We start from the raw sequence: 13,932 nt of genomic DNA, 5'->3' as shown, positions 1-13,932 counted from the left end.
ATAAATATAATCTAAGATCTTAGTCACCTAACAGGATGATACTCTCGAAGCTACACTGACTATCCTAAATTTAGAACATCATCACACAAACACTTTCAGGTAGTCATTTGAAAATATAAAAAAAAAAAATATATTTATTTATTTATTTTCAGTAAGCACTTTATCCTTTTAACATTGTCTTTACTCATACATTTACATTTAGTCATTTGGCAGACGCTCTTATCCAGAGCGACTTACATTTTTATCTCATTACACATCTGAGCAGTTGAGGGTTAAGGGCCTTGCTCAAGAGCCCAACAGTGCCAACTTGATGGTTGTGGGGTTTGAACCTGGGATCTTCCGAACCGTAGTCCAATGCCTTAACCACTAAGCTACCCCTACCATGATATCATACATGGTTACTGTAATGTGTAAAATGTGAACAGACATAATAATAATAATGCAAACAGTTTTTGTTTCCCTGCCAAACAATACCATTTTTTCCCATAAAGACGCAGCCTTTTTTAACCAGATATTAATTGGCGACAGTTTTTATTTGTTAATGATCATAGTTGCGTCTGTAAAACAACTTACACTATGTTATGTAAGTGTTAATAGGATGTCATTTGTTTTCGTGGTTTATATATAACCATGTTTTTCAAAGTTATAAAAAGTCCTTACCATCTTTACCTCTTCTTAGTTTTTTGACTGAAAAATCTCCTTCTTTTTCCGGATAATCGCAAAGCTTAGTCATGAAGAAATTCTTGTGAAAAATCGTGAAAGCTTTACTTCTGTTTTTGTGATCACTCAAAACAAGGAAGTGTGAAGTATTATTATCCTCGTCACTGGAGCACTAATTTAAAAAAAAACATTCTGCCCAGGGTCAACAACGCACATAGCCATTGTTTACAGTCAGGAACAGCTGATCGGCATCCGACTGGCAGCCACCAACTCTACCCTGCTAATTCCGGAGGAGCTCTGAAGAGGGCAGAGGATAGAGGACCAGACAGCAAAGGCAGAGGCATGGAGGGAAAGACTGAGATTTAAGTCATAACTTTCCTCCATCATCATGGGGAATTTGAGATCACTGATGAATAAAGTGGATGAGCTAACAGCATTCAAACTCACATCAGTGTGAGTTTCGTGAGTGTTGCATCATTTGTTTCAGTGAGACGTGGCTACACCAATATATTCCCGCCCATAGTGTTACCATCAATTGCTTCGCGACTGTTCTCGGACAGGGACTGCATTATGGTTTACGCAGGAAGGAGGAGGACTTGCCGTTCTTGTAAAAATAGATGGTGTAATTCTGGTTAGATCACAACTGTGAAATAAATCTGCTACCCATTCATTGGGCTGCTGGCTGTGGGAATCTGGATATCTATTTCCCCAGGGAGATTCCACATTATTGTTCTGGCAGTTTACATCCCACCCTCCACCAACCCGACAACAGCATATGACATCACTCACAGTGTCATTGCAAAACTTAAAAAAATAAAACAACCAGTGCCCTTATAATCATCTTACGGGTTTCAGGACAGATGGCGATGTGACTGAAGGAGGAAATTATAAGGGTAATGCACCGAACCTGTTTTTCCATAGGTTTGATCCCCCACATTGCCTCCCGCAGATTCAACACTGAACTGTAAACAAGCATAATCTCAGACATCTCCCATCCCTCCTTTCATAGCTGCTCCCCGTCCTTTTTTCTCCCAGATGCTCGCCGTCCTTTTTTCTTCCAGATGCTCCCCGTCCTTCTTTCTCCCGGATTCTCCCCAGATATTTTTACTCCCCAAGGACACCTTTACCAACTGCCTTCTTCAAGAGAACAATGCTACTCCCTCTCCTGGTAACCATGATCATGTACTTCATATCTAACCAGGTGAGAAAACAACTGAAGATACTCCACGCAGGAAAAGCTGCTGGCACTAATCTTGTCGGCCCCAAGGGGCTCAGGGTCTGTGCTGACCAGCTACAGGTGTCATTCAGGAGGTGTCATTCAGCTGGTCTTAAACATGATTTCAAGGGATCCCTAAGTTGTGGAAGACACCCTGCCTTGTTGCTGGCCAAAGAGCCGACATCCTAATGACTCCAGAGATTTCGAGGATTACAGGCCAGTGGCTCTGACCTTCTTTAGCTTCTCACCCAGAAGAGCCAAGATGACACCATCAGCCTGATGTTTTTGGCTGAGAAGCTATAGCAGGTCAATGGGTCCTGGATTGTTAACAACCTAACTGGAAGACCTCAGTGTGTGTGCCTGCAGCACTGTGCATTAGAAAAAAGGTCAGCAATACTGGGGCCCGACATGGAATAGTTCTCTCCCTCTCCCTCTTCACTCTCTTCACTGTCTACACCAAAGATTTCAACTACCAAATAGAGTCTTGCCATGTTCAGAAGTTCTCTAATGTTTCTGCAGTAGTGGGATGTTTCAGTAATGATGAAGAGTCTAGGACAGTGGTGGAGAACTTTTGTCACTTTGTGTGAGGAGAGTTATCTGCAGCTAAATGTGACTAAAATGAAGGAGCTGGTCAAAGACCTGAGGCATAAACTATTTCAAAACATGCTGATTAGTCTGAGAAGTACCTTCAGACCTCTACAGAAGATAATTTCTGCCTGTGGGTCTTTTTGTGTGCATGGAGTTTGCATGTTCTCCCTGTGCTTGGTGGGTTTCCTACAGGTACTCCGGTTTCCTCCATGTGCCCTAACTCTTCTAGGATAGGCTCCAGGCCTCTACGATCCTGTACACAGGATAAGTGGTATAGAAGATAAATTATTACATTTATATTCATTCAATATTTTGGTCAACTCATGTGCACTATTTATTTTTTTTTTCAGTGCAATAATCTTATGAATAATATACCGTGACTCTATTTTATTTGGTTTGTTTTGTATTGTACTTTAGATTGTTCTGGGAGCAACTGCAATTTAATTTCTCTAAGGGGAAGTAAAGTATTCTGTATTCAGTAAAGTATTCCGATTCTATGAACAAACTGGAGATGAGTGTCTAGAGGTTTTAATGTGATTTTAACTGTCACACAGAATCAAGAATACAATGGAAATGTGAGCTAACCAGACTGACAAATTACAAGAGAAGCAAGAGCCGAGAACCAAGAAATATGAAACATAAAACGAAAACATGCCCCGCCCCAAAAAAAAGGAGACTGAAATGGGATTTAAGTGATGAGACAAAGGTGATGTAACAAAAACAGAGGTGGGAAAAAAATGAAACAGTAACAAAACCACATGAAAAATGAGCTAACAAGAGGGTTAGTTTGTGACAGCAAAGGAAAACCTTTTTTTAAACTTTCCTTCTCACATTTATTTAAAATCTCGAATGTCTTCTACAATGTAAGATGCTAAAATAGCATAGAAATTATGACTTATTAGAATAAAAGCATCCTGACCAGTCAGGTTCAAGCATTTGACAGTGTACTGGTGTAAATGTATACATTACAACCCTGAGTATTATGAACAGCGTGGTTTATAAAGCTTCCATTGTACCAGTCCTGGGAACTACATTGTAGAATTTCAGCTTCAAGTTGCGCATCATTCTTCTTGAAAAACTTTCCATGTCAAAGAAATGTTAACACTACTTTGAACTTTGCTCTTTTGCAAATCTTTGATTTCCCCTATTCTTAATTTGGCCCTACACTCCTGCAGTCATTATGCACAACACACAAGTCTGGATGAATGGAGTTTTGTTTTAATCTTTGTGAAAGAACAGCAGAACTGACTCACCCTTTTCCCAGATACCATGAATGAATTCATCTGGTTGCAATTCTTTTTTAATCTTCACCACCTACACATATTTTACCTTGGAAGCTGGTACAAAAAAAAAAAATAATTAACACGACAGAGCTTTGATCACGAAATACAACGTTAAACCGACGTCCTGAACAGTACTGTTTGGTTGACTCTTTGAAAGCCTCCATTCTTTTGCTCTGTCTTCCTCATCTCCTCATTATGTCTCTGTCATCTTTGATCCATTTCCTCTCTCGCATGCCCATTAAAGGTGAAATAAGCAGTTAAAAAGGATCAGGGTAGCTGATTAGAGAGATTCACAAGGTCGTATGTTGCGTGGAGGCAAAACGCCTCTGGTGAAGATGTTGGGTCTGAGCTGATGGATCTTGTCGTCACTGAGGATGTGTGGAGGGATAATGAATAACCCTCTGCTTTTTTCTGTAGTTAAATTCTGGGAAAAGAGCCAGTGCAAAGAGAAAAAGCAGACTGTCCTAAAACTGTAGAAGTGGAGAAACCGGTGCATATGTGGGTCATTCACCCAAATATTACTTTAATCGAGTCCTGATGTACTGTACATGGAAGTGTTTATATCTTTTTAAAAAAAGGGAGAGAAAGAAATTGCAGTGCTTCCCAGAATTACTGGTACCAACAGCTATTCACTTATCCAATAAAGTTTAACTGTCTGCTTCGGGCCATAAGAGGGAATTAAAAAAAAAGGTTTAACTATTTATAGTTATATTTAACTCTTTCATGCAATGTGCATTGTTTCATGCAGCCTTTTTTTTTTGCACTCACCAGCCATTTCTTTTTTCTTTAAATGCACCTTGCTAGGACAGGGCTGGACCCATTATTGCTTAATTCTTCATGGCATAGATTCACCAAAGCAACAAGGTCCTGGAAACATTCCTTAGGGAGTTTGTTCTATAGTGACATGATAACCTCCTGCAGTTGCTGCAGATTTGTTAGCTCGACATCCATGATGTGAATCTGCCGTTGCATCACATCCTCAAGGTGTCCTTAAGATTTGGTGACTATGGAGGCCATTTGAGTACAGATTTAAACTTATTGCTATGTTCAAGACAATTGCTTGTTCTTTGTGACATAGCACATTATCCTGTGGTCATAGAGTGATGGACATGGTCAGAAACAATACTCAGTTAGAATGTAGCATTTAAATCATGCTCAATTGGGACTAAGTTTGCCACTATAATAATCCTCAAACCATTACACCACCAGCAGCAGCCTGAGATCTTGATACAAGGCAGGGTGGATCCATGATTTCTACCATCTGAACGCAGCAGAAATTGAGACTAATCAGACCAGCCAATGTTTTTCCAATCTTGTATTGTCCAATTTTGGTAAACCCATGTGAATTGTAGAATCAGTTTCCCGACCTTAGCTGAAAAGAGTGGCACCCAGTGTGGCCATCTGCTGCTGTAGCACATCTGCATCAATGTTTAATGTATTCTGCGTTTGGAGTTCCCTTTTCTTTATAACTCGATGATGTTATTTGACTTACTGTTACCTTTGGATCAGCTCAAACCTGTCTAGACATGCTGCACGGACCGCTGGGATAAACAAAGCATTTTCACCCAAAGAACTGCCTTTTACAGGATACTGTAGCTGGGAGTCTAGTGAGCAGAGTCACCGCGCTCTATCAGGGGAGAGGGGTGGCATACCTGCATTCTTACATCATAACAACACTAACTAATAATGAGGTCTTTAAGATTAGACTGGGGATCAGTGGAAGGTCATGGATTTGATGAATCATGTTTTTTTTTACATTATTTGGACACAGGTGCTTGTACTGTATGTCATATACCTAGGGAAGAAATTATACTAAGATGCCCTTAGGGAAGAAGGCTGGTAGAGACTGTGTGATGTCTCTGTCAATGCTTTGCTAAGAAAACTTTAGGTCTATCATTAATGTTGATGTTACTTTGACACATTTTGGCACTCACTTAAGCGTTGTCACAGACCATGTACACTCCGTCATGGCAATGGTATTATAATAGCAGGGAATTCTTGGATTGCAGGTTAATGTGCCCTGCCACACTGCAGAAATTGCTCACTAATGGTTTGAGGAAGAGAGCATACTGTAGTGTTCAAGGTTTTGACTTGGCTTCCAAATTTCTTAAATCAGCAGTCCTAATCATCAGTTCTTATTGTTTCACATTGTGTGTGGAAATGCTCTTACATTTACTATAAAACATAGCTCTGATTGCTGTTGATCATTTTAAAAATGCAACCTCAATAATTGTTAAAATAATTTTCGGTATTTTTTTTTTTTCAAACACATTTTTCCCATAAAGTTGTGGAAGGTTATTAAGTCCAATAATTTTAAATATCTGTAGTTAGTTACAGTGGTGTAGTTAGTTATCTGGATTTAAATCATGGAACACCATAAATGTTAACTTAAAAGAAATGTATAAATGGTAAATAAAATACATCTTTTTTTTTGTATGTCACACACACACACACCTATACAAACATACACTTTTTTATATACAACATAAGTACAAGGTTTTTTTATAATCCTTTATAAATCCTTTATAAATCCTTTATAAAGGATTATTTCAGGAAAATGTTTAACACATTCCTCAATTTTCCAATTTATCCATTCCAACAACATAGTAGCACGGCTAGGAAAAGGAAAGCACGTGTCTTGTTAAACCGCAAACTTGATGTGTCTTTGGCTCCAACATGGGATATAAATGTAATATTAAGCCAGAGACTGTCAAAACCATAAGTATGATGAGGTTTTATGCTGTTACTGGCTTGTTTTATTTCTACCGGCTGTGTGTGTGTGTGTGTGTGTGTGTGTGTGTGTGTGTGTGTGTGTGTGTGTGTGTGTGTGTGTGTGTGTGTGCGTGCATGTGTACTGTGTGTGTGTGTGGGAGAGAGAGAGACTGTGTGTGTCTTTTAAGCATAAGTACAATTATGAAGTCTCTCAGTTTTTAAGGTAATGCAGGGGGAAAATTGAACTTGGATTATATACAGTAGGATCTTCCAGTTGGAAAAGTGCTTCATTGTATAGCTTTGCAAAGTAGCTCACCAATTATCCAGTGCAGGTTTGTCTAAAATTTTAAAATCCAGTCTAAAATCCAGAACCAGGGCTTATAGAAAATAAAGATATGTAAAAGTTTTAAAGACTTGTTTCTAGAGGTGCACTGTAAACGTCTGGGTATACTGTTAAAATAATATGACTGATGATGATTATTTTAAAATAATAATTATTTTTTGGAAATAATAAAAGAAGCAATGTGTCATGTATGTATCGTGATTTATTGAGTTAGTTATCTGGATTTTAAACTGGACAAAGACAACGCAGATTCTTATTTATTTATTTATTTATTTATTTATTTATTTATTTATTAGGGTCGAGGGTTCCATTCCTGGCTTGGGTCTGTGTGCATGGAGTCGGGTACTCCTCCCACAGTCCAAAGACCTGCAGATTCCCCCATGCTCCAACACAATGCATTAATTATATATGCTTTGTACCCTAATTTCTGAGCTTTCATCTATTTTTATTCAGATGAGAGCAACTCATTTGTCATTGATTTACCATTGCTTTGCATGTGATAGGTTCTTCCTCTTACCCCCTTCCTAATGGCATAGCCCCCTGACTGGAAATCCTGTCTCTTGCTCTTCTTTTATGCCATTGATGCAAAACCGGAGATGATTCCTTGCAAATATCTGTATCCTTACTCACTCCAGACAACAAACGCTACGGTGGGGGGGTTAATCATTTCCTAGCATTCATTGCCCTAGACCTGCTCTTGAAAAACAGTCAGTGAAGCTAAAACCTCCAACATTTCTGCTTCTCCCTCTCTTTGTCTGTGCCAGTGAGAAAAGATGCAGTTAATATCTTTATCACAGCTCCATCAAATAGCTAAAGGGCCGGCCAGACAGAGGCAGAGAAATAGAGCCTCACGATCCTGCGAGTAATTAAGTAATTTTATTCTCTCTCTCTCTCTTTTTTTTCTTTCTTCCCTCCTCTCATGTTTTCTGCCTTTGTTAGTTTCTTGTAACCTTTTGAAAATAGGGGTTTTTATAAGTATTACAGTAGATGTAGGTATTCCAGTTGACTTTTTTTTTTTTTTTTTACCTTTTTCATACTGTTATTAGCTGAGCCATTTGCCATTCATTGGTTCCAAGTTCAGAGTGAGAGGTTCTGTATATTGCAGATCAATTATGATTCACTCGTGACTTGGATGGCATTATGAGAGTTGGAATGTGTGCAATAAGCCTCCATATTTTAGGCAATCGAAACGGCAGTAGCTTTCAGATCAGATCATGACCCTTACATGACTTTAGTGCAAGGATGAAGGCCAAGTGCTGGTGTACCTAATGCCACGGGAGAGCTCTGGGAGAAAACTGCACTCCCAGCGTAATACTCTGGAAGAAAAGCGAATGTGCTTCATGCTTGAATGCTGATATTTACATGCAATCAGAGGCCCACAGGCAACCAGCGTCCATATCAGTCCTAAGCTATTTAGCTCAGTTAAAGTTTTTTACAGAATCTCATGGCGGTGTATTTTAATCACTTCATTCTTTTACCAAACTCTTTTATCCAAAAGTGGTATAGTGCAAAAACAATTAATTATGCATTAATTATAAAAGCAACTGTATTACACAGTATATCTAAGCACTACCGAACAAGGAGTACTGTAGTACCGGATATAGCACGGCTGTTGTGCAGTCGTACACATGAGGGCGCATCACTGCCATGTTATATACAGCAATAAAGCATGACCTTGAGTGTGATATTGCTGGTATACTGTACAACAGTTCAGCAAAGGCCATTGAGTATTAACATATTATGATTTGTTTCTTTATTTAACCATTTATTTAGCACAGCCAAAAGATATCCTACCGTGACTAATGGAACTGGCGACCAACAATTAGTGTAATTTACACGTACAATTAAAGTAGTTTGTAGTCAAAATTCTATGTAGCCAAAATGTGCAAAGAATAAACCATGGAGGTGATGGACAGTCCTGTAGATCTCCTAATTTTTTTTGTCTTCATATATTTCTACTTATTCCACTTTAGAATATAACACTTTAGCCTCTCGCAGCCGGGGGGCCTAAAGAAAGCTGATTGGTCGAGCTCTTTCAGCTGGGTGGGATGGGAGGCACTTAGCGCTCTCACATCAATCACGGCTCTACAGTCAATCATGGCCATCGCACACAAGCAGAAGGTGACTGGTAGTAGAAGCTTTATTGTGGGAGCTTCCTAGCAACGGAGGGGGAATTGGATACAGCTAAATTAGGGAGAATATCAGGGGGGCTAAATGGCAATGCCCAAATAGCAGTAAATAGAAAGCTAGTGCACTAGGGTGTACAATCCATTGTCACACACACCATGTGGTATCCATGATCAGTGGTTGGAAAGGAATTTGGAATGGTGGAACACAGATGGTTCAGATGTGATACGCAAGGACTTTAAAAGCAATTATTAAGTAGTCAAAGTGTTTTTTTGTTTGTTTGTTTGTTTGTTTGTTTTTTTACATATACTTTAGTTAAACATCCCAGTGGTGTTACCGTCTATTATCACCACTCGTGGAATGCCTCTTGTCCAATCAAATTGCTCGGTCGGAACTAATTGTTGTATAATAACAATTCATTCAACAAAAATCTTTGTAGCTATAAAAATGTCACTCCTGAGTGTTTCGCAAAATGGCCGGGACATATATGTAAACTCTGAGATAGCTGTCTGTCTCCGGATTTATTTTATTTTTATTAAATTTTTTTAGAACAAAGCTAAGCGCCTTTTTTAGTATGCCTCATTTTTTATCTTACAGTATGGTAACGTTTTCTGCCTGCAAAAATAAGTATAGTACCAGGTTTAAATACAAATATATACAGAATAAGTATACAAAATAAATATATACATTATAAATACAGTAAAGGTTTGGACACATAATTGTTTTACATTGTAGAACAATAGAAACAACAACTATGAAGTAACATATACAGTAGAACTATGTAAAAGGTACAGAGAAACAACAGTTAATGATTACTTTAAGGCATGATGGTCAGTCCATCCAGAAGATGGTGAATATTTGAATAAACAGTTTCTTTAACTACAGTGTCAAAAACTGTCAGACATGATGATGAAACTGGCTCTCATAAGGACTTTTCCAGATAAGGAAGTCCAAGACTTGCCTTTCCTGCAAAGGAGAAGTTCATTAAGAGTTACCAAAATCAGGAATTAGCATCTGTATTGCACCTCGGTTTAGATCCAACTGTACATGAATAGCACAACATCTCAACATCAGAGATTAACTAGAATTGTTCTGCGATGTAGAAATTATAAAACATTAGTAGGTGTGGCTGATTATTATTATTATTATTATTATTATTATTATTATTATTATTATTATTATTATTATTATCTGGACGAAAAAGTCTCCTGGAATATAATTATGGATAATTTAACATATTCTTACTTGATGTGGGCAGTGGTTAGCTTAGTGGAGTCCTTGGGCAAGACCCTTGACCCTAAGCCCCATACAATCTGTATGCTGTATGCAGTGCTGGTCCCAAGCCCGGTTAGGAAATGGTAGGGTTGCAACAGGATGGGCGTCCAAGTGTTAAACCTGTGCTCCATATTGTTGATCAAATGATCTGATGTAGCTAACGCTAAAAAAAACACGACACAGCCCATGCAATATTTTTTTTTTTAATACATTAAATATTATAACTTTCCTTGAGGCTGTATAAGTTATTATTAATGTTTATAAAAATCTTACACGAAATCATTATTAAGCTTATAAATATAACAAGCACGGTTATAATGGTTTGTAAATATTGGCTTCAAATGAAGTCTTGCTCAAACACGTAGCATGCATGTTTTATTGGTAAGGGTGAAAAAGACCCTTTGTGCCTGTGCACCTATCATACTGGCATATTTGCATACATAGCTATAGAAATATATTGCATAAAAAAAACAGCAAACGAATAAAAAAAAAAATCAGTGAACAAATCAAACATGGAACGGAAGAAGAGGACAGAGAGGGCTTTGTTGCGGAAGAGGGAGAGGAAGCCCTTGAACCATGCCTGTGGAGGAGAGAGGAGCTTGTCCCTCCCTTGCCAGGGTACAGAGCTGAGGAGAAGCAGATGTTGGCGCTGAAGATGACGGCAGGCCCGTGGACTTATGAGCAGAAGCAGAGGATCGGGGAGCAGAGGAGAAGAGGAGGAGGGAGAAGACGGAGGATGTGGTTAGGGCATCGCTCCTAACTGCTGAGGCTGCGAAACCACACACACGCACACAATTATGTTCGAGTTTCGCTCTTCCCTCCTTTTTTCTGCTTTTTATTTAAAATTTTAACGGCCATCTTGTTCTCCTTTCTATGCCACCCAGCTGCCTCTGGTTTTGTTTTAGGCTATCTGTGCCATCAACATTTTTGTTGTGTTTAAAGATTTTCAATACACTCTTCGAATAAGTTCTTCTTAAATGTTTCACTTAAATGGTTCATTAGATAAATACAGGCTTTTGGCTTTTCGAACACTCAGTTTCACGGTTCTACTTTAAAATTTTAAGGGATCCACCATAAAGACAACTAAAGAATCCTTAAGGCAGGGCTTCTTTTTAGCAAATGACATCCACATTGACATTATGAATTTTGTGTGACCCTAATCTTTGACCATTTAAAATTTTGTTTTATTTCAGATATATAATGTAAGAACACTGAAATATATAAACATCTGTGTAAAAATTATTTCATCCCAACCAACGAATCAGTTCCATCCACCCAGGAACCTCTGTAGTCCGAGTAGGGACCGTAGAGGCCAATGGTGACTATTGTATTTATTCCCATTTTGTACAACCGTAGTAGGACCTCCAGTTAACATTTACACACTACGGGGAATTTGGGAATTCTAGTTAGCTTGGATGGAAACCCACCAATCTTGCAGATCCGACAATTAATCACTTAATTAGACTGGAAAGATTAATTGCAATATAACCTATTCTTGGCTTTCAAAAAAGAGCTGCATGCAATCCTAATAGACCTTAATAAACCTTAAATATGAGAGTAGTGCAAAAAAACTTATCAAAGGTTTCATACGAATTAATAATAATAATAATAATAATAATAATAATAATAAAAAAATAAAAATAATATAAGAGAATGTCATGGTCAGGAAAAATTGTTCCAGGATTCAACATAACTGTAAAATGTTCCTCCAAATTGACAAATGAAGAACCCGTGGTGCCTTCAAAAAATGGTGTATATTTTTTTCAGAGAGGCAACTAAAGGAACCTGTATGGCTCCTTTATCAAGTGCATGTGTTTTTATTTGCATCCCTATTTAAATCATGGAGCACATTGAATGCTTAAGAAATCTTTAAGGACCTTTTTTTTTTGGCAGTGTTATAAAAATCTTCCTTCATTTTAACTCAGCCCAAAAAGTTATGGTTCATCTGATACGTAAGGGTTCTTACCTTCCAAGAACTGCTTTGACTTGCTTTCTACTTACTTTCATCTGCATAAAAAATTGATGGCGCTTGTGCAAACGTAGTATGTGCATGACCAAGCATCAATTTAGAGCCTAAAATATGATTGGACTCTCTTATATAATCCACTTTAGAACACATCACTGTCATGAAATATGTTATTCATGATTTAAGTGCTATTAATATATTATGATTCGGTGACATTTAAGGATCCTGAAGATCGAAAGGTCCTGATGGAACAGTGGTTCTCCCTGCATGTGGATTCGAAACTGCATGAAACCCAACATGAGTTTGGATTTCAAATTCTTTCTTGTAAACATGGCCCTTACTAAACAACACAATTTACTTGGATTTCCTGATTGCCAGAGCGTAGTGAAATCAAAGATACAAGTAACTTTATCTTCATGGCATCCAACCTGTTTTACATATGTTCTGTTCTATCATCTGTGTATGAAAATGAACATCAGGAACCAGTTATAGATAGCACACAGAGGCAGGAGACAGGGATGTGGCTCTTTCAACTAAAATGGCTCCTCTAATGCAGGTTTCTCTTTTTCTTATCTAACTTATTCTTAGTAACTGTTTATTGTGTCACTACTAAGAGCTAACATTAGTTCCACTTTATGTGACTCATCTGTCTGTAGAGATTCCTCTAGTACAGAAGGAATAAATGCTGAAGGTTAAAAGCATCAGAGCATATTTCTGGAGTGCCGGTAAAGTCTGCGGTGGGTTTGACCTATTGGTGTGTGAGAGAAAAGACAAAGCGCAGAGGAAGGAAGTGCTAAAGGCCCCTTCTGCATATTAAAGCAGCCTGTGGTTGTGGGGGGGGTCACAACCTTTCATTGCGTGAAATGATTTATGAATGTAAGTCTTTCACTCTTGGTTTGTTCACTGAACAAGCATCTGCCTCGGATATTTTGTCAGAAGAGGATTGGTAATTAGTTTCAGCGAAATTAATGAGGCTTCGGCAAGTAAAGATAGAAACGGGTATATGCTAATGCCGCCTAATGATTGCAATAGCATGACTACAAGGAAATGAGTCACACACTGTGATTGCTTATTGTCATCCTTTTTATCCTTAATTTATCTTGGAATTTTCAATATTGGGTGTTTCCATGCATGCACCAAGTTATTCCAGGTGGAAAGGGATAAACCATTTACATTCATTCATTTCATTTGGAGAACACTAACTGTAAACTAGTGCTGATGAACTGTGTGTTTAGACACCTTTCTGTGGATTTGAGCTACAGTGGCTCTTCTATTGAATCGGACTACACGGGCCAGCCTTCACTCCTCACATGCACATCATAACACTGCCTCCAGAGGCTTGGACAGTGGCCACTATGCATGATGGTGCATTGCTTCATGTGCCTCTCTTCTTACCCTGATGTACTCATCATTCTGGAATAGGGTCAATCTGAATCATACTACATGATGAGCTACTCTTTTTTGCACTCTGTTTTTTACTGTTTACTTTTTAAAAAAAAATTTAAGTGATCTCTGTTCATAATCCTTTTCTGGCCACATTTCTTCCACAAAGTTGACACGTCAGCACTATCCTTCCAGTAATTTCAAATCTCTGTTTTTTTTTGTTTTTTTTTTTGGTTCATGCCTGCCAATAATTTTACCCTTCTGAAATGCTGACTTTGTTTTGGCCATGCAGTGTACTGGTTCAGTAAAATGGTCTTAAATCCTTTTTGAGCTCTAGCCATTTTTAACTTTTTTTTTTTTTTACATTTTTTTACATTTA

At 38.2% G+C, this 13,932-nt stretch overlaps 1 protein-coding gene across 1 annotated transcript in view; it reads left to right on the top strand.

Annotated features, from left to right (window-relative positions):
• The window catches only part of sugct (succinyl-CoA:glutarate-CoA transferase), a 120,839-nt gene that overhangs the window by 103,646 nt on the left and 3,261 nt on the right, over positions 1 to 13,932 (top strand). The gene's annotated exons all lie outside the window — the stretch shown is intronic.

This window comes from Clarias gariepinus, chromosome 4 (assembly GCF_024256425.1).
Source record: "Clarias gariepinus isolate MV-2021 ecotype Netherlands chromosome 4, CGAR_prim_01v2, whole genome shotgun sequence".
Taxonomy (NCBI): domain Eukaryota; kingdom Metazoa; phylum Chordata; class Actinopteri; order Siluriformes; family Clariidae; genus Clarias; species Clarias gariepinus.
Note: the sequence above shows the minus strand (reverse complement) of the source record. Positions and strands in the feature narration are given on the sequence as shown.